We start from the raw sequence: 9,289 nt of genomic DNA, 5'->3' as shown, positions 1-9,289 counted from the left end.
GAATCAACTGGTGTGTGTAAAAATATGTTTGGAACATGAGTGAGGCAATACTCCTGTAGCTTTATGGAGGCCAGCTGTTAGAGTCAAAAGCCCTCGAGGGTAATTATAACACCCAACTAAGAACAACTTATATGTCTTGCAACATATATGTCTCAAGTCATGTTGAGACTATATTTGCCTCAACATGACTTGCTAAACTGATTACCCTTGCACATTTTTGTTTAATTTCTCTTACTTTTCAGTCCAACTCTTGCCAAGAAACACAGACACTAACATGAGTCACCATAAGATCTGTTAAATGAAAGCTCTTCTTAGTTCATTTCCACTGCCTTAAACTGTTCCATTGTCTGACATACAATTGTAATTTACATTCTGTTTATACATTTTGTCATTTTGTACTTACGCTTGTTTTTCTTTATTTTTATTTTTTATTTTTTGCTATTGCAAAAACTGTTCTTTAACATTCTCATATAAAATTCCTTGTATTCCTGTGGAAGAGTTTCTTTAAGGTGCCATATATATATATGCATTTTGAAGTAATTGTACTAATTTGAACTTCAACTCTCAGTTTATTTACATTGCTTTATATTCTTCCCAGCATTTTATTGCCAGCCCTTTTAACGTTTTTCCTTATATGATTGTGGTTTTAATTTTCTTAATTGCCAAAGCAACTGAGCTTTCTTTTAGCAAGTTTGATTGCCTCTGATGTGGTTTTGTCTCTCCATTTTCCCAAAATATTTATACTTTTTCCTGAAAATATTCTTGTATACTTTACCTAAATAAAAAAATTATACAATTTTTATACAACTTCTGGTTGCCTTCCAATTTCCACTCTTTCTACTTCTTTAATAATAGAACTGTATTTCAGCTGATTACATTATCAAGGACATACATCCCAGCCTCCTTTGTAAGTAGGTATAGTCATGAATTTAAGTTCTTGCCAATTAGATATAAGCAGACCTACTGAATGGAACTTCTAGAATGTCTGCTTAAATGTCCATGGTCTCTCTCTTCACTTCTAGTCGATATGGAATAACTCAAAGAAGACTAGCTTTCGCTATATAAACAACTATAAAACTGAGTTAAATGAGTGCCTGCTTTTAGACATTTTACAACATAATTAGGACCCTCAAAGAGAAGGAAAACAAATGAGGCAAACCCAATAGTTGCCCCAGTTTTGTATCTGAATATTTCTAGATATTGGTGAATATATCTAGATATCGGTGAAGATATTCTAGCTATTGCAGAAGAAGGGAACATGTAGAGGCGAGCTGTGTCATTGAGCTGAAGAAATAGAGATTGCTGGTCATCTGGAATTTGTAAGGCATAGTTCAGAAGAGAAGTGAGATATGAATGAAAAGAACTTTAGAAATTTGTACGAGCAATTTCCTTGAATACTTGTATAGGGTGATAAGTCATAAGAGCAGGCAAAGAGAAATTACTGAGAACTTTATATAGAACAACTCATAAATGCTATGCAGCAATAAAAAGGGACATTCTACCAACACACACAAAAATCACTGATAAATCTCAAAAACATGATTTAAGAAAGAAACCAGGGCCGGGCGTGGTGGCTCATACCTGTAATCCCAGCACTTTGGGAGGCCAAGGCGGGTGGATCATGAGGTCAAGAGATCGAGACCATCTTGGTCAACATGGTGAGACCCCGTCTCTACTAAAGATAGAAAAATTAGCTGGGCATGGTGGCACGTGCCTGTAATCCCAGCTAGGAGAATTGCCTGAACCCAGGAGGCGGACGTTGCAGTGAGCCGAGATTGCGCCATTGCACTCCAGCCTGGGTAACAAGAGCGAAACTCCGTCTCAAAAAAAAAAAAAAGAAAAAGAAAAGAAAAGAAACCCGACACAAAGATTAAATCCTGTATGATCCCATTTATGGGAAATTTCAAAAACAGCAATACTAATCTATATCAGTAGAAAACACATCAGTTTTTGTTTAGAACTGAGGGAGTTAAGTGATGGAGATATGAGAAAACTTCTGGGAATAATGGAAATGTTCTAAATCTTGCTTTTGGTTATCATAACACAAATACGTACATATGTCAAAATTCACTGACCTAAAAACAATAGGTGCATTTTATCACATGAAATTTATATCTTAATAAAATTGTTTTTAGAAGGTGCATTTGCTTCTCCTTTTCCCATTCCTTGCTTAGAATTAGAATATGTTCATTGGAACTCAAGCAGATACACCAGACGATGCAGACAAGAGCTATGTCCTAAGAGATACTGGAGACGTAAAGAACCTCCAGTCTCTGACAATTATATGGACTTTTCAAAGCCATACTAAATTCTTCATCTCTGGTCTTTTTTACATGAGAGAAAAATGAAAATCTACATGGTTTAAGCTATTTTTTAGTATTGGGCACCTTGAAGCTGAACCTAATTATGAATAATACATACCCTTTTAGGCAGAAATAATACTTTAATTAAGGACATTAAATCAGTGTTTTTATTTATAATCTGCAACATTAGAATAAAAAAGACCAAAGCTGATGGACCTCAATGTAGAAAAATAATGCCATACAAGTATTAGTCTGATGTAACTAAATATATTTTTTAACATAGAAGGATTCTGAGTAATCTGTATGAAGAAATTGTTTAGGAAACTACTCTAATTAAATTAAAAATAAACTGCAACAAATTTCCAAGATAAGAGAAAACTATTATAATAGTGGTAATAAATATTTTAATAATAGATTAATATATAAATATAATGATACAACTAGAAATTGATTTAAAATGTATTAAATAAAGATTACACACATGCACACAGGTAAGAGAAGAAACAATAACTTATAACATTCTAGTTTTGTATAATTAAACATCAATGGAAAATTAAAATGTAAAAGTTTTATTTCAGTAATGAAGAGATGAGAAGCAGATTTTAAAAACATATGAAGGAATATATATTCTTTAATTTTAATATCACAGTAGATAAATATAGATCTAATATCCCTTTAAAGACAGACCGATAGTAGTAGACAAATGGGGGTTCATGACGAAACTTCCAAATTAGTGGGAATGTGAGTAATAAAAAGAAACTTGATTAATTGAACAAAATGAGAAAATAGTCAAATAGAAAATAAGAAATGTGTAATAGAAAATATTAAGTTATATAATTATAATAAATGTGAGTAAATTTATTTTCCAAAGGAATAAAAGACTTTAAATGTTCTAATGTTTGTAAAAGAGTGGTGACCAAATTTTACTCTTTAGAGATGAGATACATTTAAAGATTCAGTTATATGTTGATTAGAGAGTTTTTTAACTTTCTCACTCATATTCATAAACAAAAATATTTATAATTTTCATTTTCAATTTAAATATGACTAATAGCTTGAATTCCTACTTGTATATCTTCCCCCTTCTCTCTCCTTCTCATATTAATGTGTTTTATTTCTATTATAATGTTTTCCTTTTGTAGATGAGAGACATTTCCATCTTTAGATTATGACCTTCTGAGAGAAGGCATTGCATATTATAATAGTGTAATCAATGTTCTGTTATAAAGAAAGCCTGTATCTCATTCTTATTATAAAACCTTGGTGTAATTGCCTTTGTCACATTTCCATTATTCATAGGAACTTACAAATTGTTTTCCCAAAAAAAGAGTTTGACCTAAGTAATTGTTGAATAAAGTTTAATTTTTATATATTTTCAAGTATAGAAAATACTGTTGAGTAACATAAATGAGAAAATGAGACATGAGAAGAGTCAAGAAAAATGGCATGTGCATCAAGTTCTAATATTCACCTTCTTTGTTTATAGGCAGCCTTTGTTTTTAATCAATGTGTATTTTATTTGACCATTTATCTAGCAAAATCTTTTCCAGCTGATGGAAGATTAGAAGGATATTAAAAAGGTGCTAATGGATGAGAAGATTATAAAAGTGGGTACCAGTAAAATATGTAGCAATGAGAGAGACTATGAAGTATACAAATGCAAAAAAATAGGAAATGATTATACAAGCAGATTTTTAAATTATAGGGACGAGATGTTCTTAAAGCTTAATCACCCTTTAGGACATCGCTGTATGGAAGCAGAAACAATAAAAACATGTTTATAATGATATCACTAATACTTAAAACTGTGCAAAGTGTCCTATAATTCATTTATTGTTGAGAGAATGCTTTGCAGCTTTAAAACGTTTATCAAAATAGAAAATAAAATGTGTTTATTGTAACATTCTCTTATAACAACACTTCATTTCATGTCAATGTCCTCATTTACTTTATTTTGATTAGCTTATATTATTTTAAATATGTTATGATCCATGTATATTTCTTCTAGTTGCTTGAACATCACTGAAAAACAGCTAAAGTGCGGGGGTAATTTCTATTGCATAATGGAAGATATAAATTTGAAAACAACACAGGTTCCTCCTACACAACAGCCAATCTGGATAATAATTTTGAATAAATTAAAATTTTAAGGTTTTGTTCTCATCGATTTAAAAACTTTGATCTATTTTTCATGTGCTTCACAATTTGGAAAATTCCTGCAAAAGTATACTTGCTTGTTTGCTTTTATCCTTTTAATAATTTTTCATTTAATTTACTCTTTGATTAGAGATGCAGAATTACATTACTTCACTGATGTCTACAAGTCCATTCAGTGCAGCAATTTTTTCAGAGAATGTGCTATTTGAGCTGTAATACTTGTTAGGACATCTTTATATCTTTCTTATGAGGGAAAGAATGAGTGGTCAGTGGGAGTAAAGAATATACCCAGGTGGACAGATTTTGGCTATGTTTTGCAATGGTTGAATGTTTTGCACTTAGTTCAACACTTTCTAAGGTATTATTTCCTCCATGAAATGATATTCTCAAAACAGATTCTTCAGTTATCAGAAGGGTAGAGGGATCTGGTAGCCTAAAGCTTACAAAAGCAAATAAAGCTTTTTTTTTAATGTTGTTCAACAATTATTATTATTATTTATTATTCTTTAAGTTCTGGGATACATGCAGGTTACATTGGTATACATGTGCCATGGTAGTGGTTTGCTGCTTACATCACCCCGTCATCTACATTAGGTATTTCTCCTAATGCTATTCCTTCCCAATCTCCCCCACCCGCTGCTATTTTACAAGCAAAGTAAATAAAATGTTCAATTAAATGGAGTTCTACTATAGGGACTCAATTTGTTAGACTGAGTACTTTTTCATGATAATCTATGTACATAAGGTTTTGTTCAGAGACCTCTAAAAGGAGCTGTGCTTTTTATTATGATACTTTAAGTTTTGGGGTACATGTGCAGAATGTGCAGGTTTGTTACATAGTTATACATGTGCCATGGTGGTTTCCTGCATCCATCACCCCGTCATCTACGTTAGGTATTTCTCCTAATGCTGTCTCTCCCCTAGCCCTCCACCCCCCAAACAGACCCCGGTGTGTGATATTCCCCTCCCTGTGTCCATGTGTTCTCATTGTTCAACTCCCATTTATGAGTGAGAACATGCCGTGTTTGGTTTTCTGTTCTTGTGTCAGTTTACTAGGAATGATGAGATAAAACATTTTAAAAGTAAGCCTGCTTGAAATGCACTTTGATTGCATTTACTGGTATCTTAGTAAAATATAATGATGAAGTTTTTTTTTTCCTCATGTGAAACATTGTTTGGAACTTATGTGCAAAAAAAGTATGACAAAGTTTAAACATCAATAATGGCTTTAGAGACACTGTTAACAACAGTGTGGCTTTAAATATTTTTTATTTTAGTTCATCACTGCCAAAAGTTGAAAACACACACTGAAACTAGTCTCATTAGATTGAAAGTTATCAAATATCAAGATACATTAGAGGATTCTTTCTTTTGAAATGTGTTTATTCCTTTCTCCTTATGCTAAATGCCTTTTGGATAAATGTGAAATACAAACTAGAACTCAGAAAGTTGTTTATATAGATGGATTAATTTGATTTTACCATAATTTCCTTATGTTATGACAACTCTTGTGGATATTACATATACATAAATACTATATGAAAGTAAGCATCAACATAATTAAGAGTCTACATCAACTAACAAGCAAAACATCAAGCTAGCATCAAAATGGCAGGATCAAATTCACACATAACAATATTAACCCTAAATGTAAATGGACTAAATGCACCAATCAAAAGACACAGACTGGCAAATTGGATAAAAAACCAAAAGCCATCAGTGTGCTGTATCCAGGAAACCCATCTCACATGCAAGGATACACAAAGGCTCAAAATAAAGGGATGGAGGAAGATTTACCAAGCAAATGGAGAGCCAAAAAAACCAGGAGTTTCAATTCTCATCTCTGATAAAATAGATGTTAAAGCAACAAAGTTCAAAAGAGACAAAGAAGGTCATTACATAATGGTAAAAGGAATGATACAAAAAGAAGGGCTAATGATCCTAAACATATACAGACCCAATACAGGAGCATCCAGATACATAAGGCAAGTTCTTAATAACTTACAAAGAGACTTAGACTCCCACACAGTAATAGTGGGAGACTTTAATGCTCCACTGGCAATATTAGACAGATCAACCAGACAAAAAAATCAACAAGGATATCCAGGGCTTGAATTCAAACTGGAATAAGCAAACCTGATAGACATCTACAGAACTCTCCACCCCAAATCCACAGAATATACATTGTTCTCAGCACCACATCACAACTACTCTAAATTTGACCAGATAATTGGGAGTGAAGCACTCCTCAGCAAATGCAAAACAACTGAAATCATAACAAACAGTCTCTCAGACCATAGTGATATTAAGTTAAAACTCAGAATTCAGAAACCAACCCAGAACCGCACAGCTTCATGGAAACGGAACAACTGGCTCTTGAATGTTGACTGGATAAACAATGAAATGAAGGCAGAAATAAAGAAGTTTTTCGAAACCAATGAGAACGAAGACACAACATGCCAGAATCTCTGGGACACATTTAAAGCAGTCTCTAGAGGAAAATTAATAGCAATAAGTGCCCATATGAGGAGAATGGAAAAATCCAAAATTGACACCTTATCGTCGAAATTGAAAGAGCTAGAGGAGCAAGATCAAAAAAACTCAAAACCTAGCAGAAGACAAAAAATAACTAAGATCAGAGCTGAACTGAAGGAGATAGAGACACGAAAAACCCTTCAAAAAATCAATAAATCCAAGAGCTGTTTTTTTTTAAAAGATCAACAAAATAGACAAATCACTAGCCAGATTGATAAAAAAGAAAAGAGAGAACAACCAAATAGATGCAATAAAAAATGATAAAGGGGAAATCACCACAGATTCCACAGAAATTCAAACGATTATCAGAGAATATTACAAACAACTCTATGCACATAAACTAGCAAACCTGGAAGAAATGGATAAATTCCTGGACTCCTGTGTCCTCCCAAGCCTAAACCAGGAGGAAGCTGAAACTATGAATAGACCAATAACAAGGGCAGAAGTCGAGGCAGCAATTAAGAGCCTACCACACAAAAAAAGCCCAGGTCCAGATGGGTTCACAGCCAAATTCTACCAGACACACAAAGAGGAGTTGGTACCATTCCTTCTGAAACTATTCCAAATAATCCAAAAAGAGGGAATCCTTCCCAAAACATTTTATGAGACCAACATCATCCTGATACCAAAATCCGGCAGAGACACAACAAGAAAAGAAAACTTCAGGCCAATATCCATGATGAACATAGATGCAAAAATCTTCAATAAAATATTGGCAAGCCGATTGCAACAGCACATCAAAAAGCTTATCCATCATGATCAAGTAGGCTTCATCCCGGGGATGCAAGGCTGGTTCAACATACGCAAGTCTATAAACGTAATTCACCACATAAACAGAACCAAAAACAAAAACCACATGATTATCTCAATTGACGCAGAGAAGGCATTCGACAAAATTCAACAGCCCTTTATGCTAAAAATCCTCAATAAACTCGGTATCGATGGAACGTATCTCAAAGTAATAAAAGCTATTTATGACAAACCAACAGCCAATATCATACTGAATTGGCAAAAACGGGAAGCATTCCCTTTGAAATCCGGCACTAGACAAGGATGCCCTCTTTCACCACTCCTATTCAATATAGTACTGGAAGTTCTAGCCAGAGCAATCAGGCAAGAAAAAGAAATAAAGGGTATTCAAATAGGAAAGGAGGAAGCCAAATTGTCTCTATTTGCAGATGACATGATAGTATTCCTAGAAGCACCCCATCGCCACAGCCCAAAAACTCCTGAAACTGATAAGCAACTTCAGCAAAGTCTCAGGATATAAAATCAATGTGCAAAAATCACAAGCATTTCACTACAACAATAACAGACTTAAAGAAAGCCAAAGCAAGAACAAACTGCCATTCACAATTGCTTCAAAAAGAATAAAATACCTAGGAATACAACTCCCAAAAAAAGTGAGGGACCTCTTCAAGGAAAACTACAAACCACTGCTCAACAAAATAAGAGAGAACACAAACAGATGGAGACATATTCCATATTCATGGTTAGGAAGAATTAATATCATGAAAATGGCTATATTGCCCAAAGTAATTTACAGAATCAACGCTATCCCCATCAACCTACCATTGACTTTCTTCGCAGAACTGGAAAAAAACCACCATGAACTTCATATGGAACCAAAAGGGAGCCCGCATAGCCAAGGCAATTCTAAGCAAAAAGAACACAGCAGGGGGCATCACACTACCGGATTTCAAACTATACTACAAGGTTACAGTAATCAAAATAGCATGGTACTGGTACCAAAACAGAGATATAGACCAATGGAACAAAAAAGAGGCATTGGAGGCAACACAGCATATCTACAACCATACAATCTTTGATAAACCTGACAAAAACAAGCAATGGGGAAAGGATTTCCTGTTTAATACATGGTGTTGGGAAAACTGGCTAGCCATGTGCAGAAAGCAGAAACTGGACACCTTCCTGACACCTTACACTAAAATTAACTCCAGATAGATTAAAGACTTAAACATAAAACCTGGCACGATAAAAACCCTAGAAGGAAATCTAAGCAAAACCATCCAGGACATAGGAGTAGGCAAGGACTTCATGAACAAAACACCAAAAGCATTGGCAACAAAAGCCAAAATAGACAAATGGGGTCTAATCAAACTCCACAGCTTCTGCATGGCAAAAGAAACAGTCACTAGAGTGAATTGGCAACCAAGAGAATGGGAAACAATTTTTGCAGTTTACTCATCTGACAAAGGGCTAATATCCAGAATTTACAAAGAACTCAAACAGATTTACAGGAAAAAAACTAACAAGCCCATTCAACTATGGGC

Source organism: Callithrix jacchus, chromosome 4, assembly GCF_049354715.1.
Source record: "Callithrix jacchus isolate 240 chromosome 4, calJac240_pri, whole genome shotgun sequence".
Classification (NCBI taxonomy): Eukaryota; Metazoa; Chordata; class Mammalia; order Primates; family Cebidae; genus Callithrix; species Callithrix jacchus.
Note: the sequence above shows the minus strand (reverse complement) of the source record.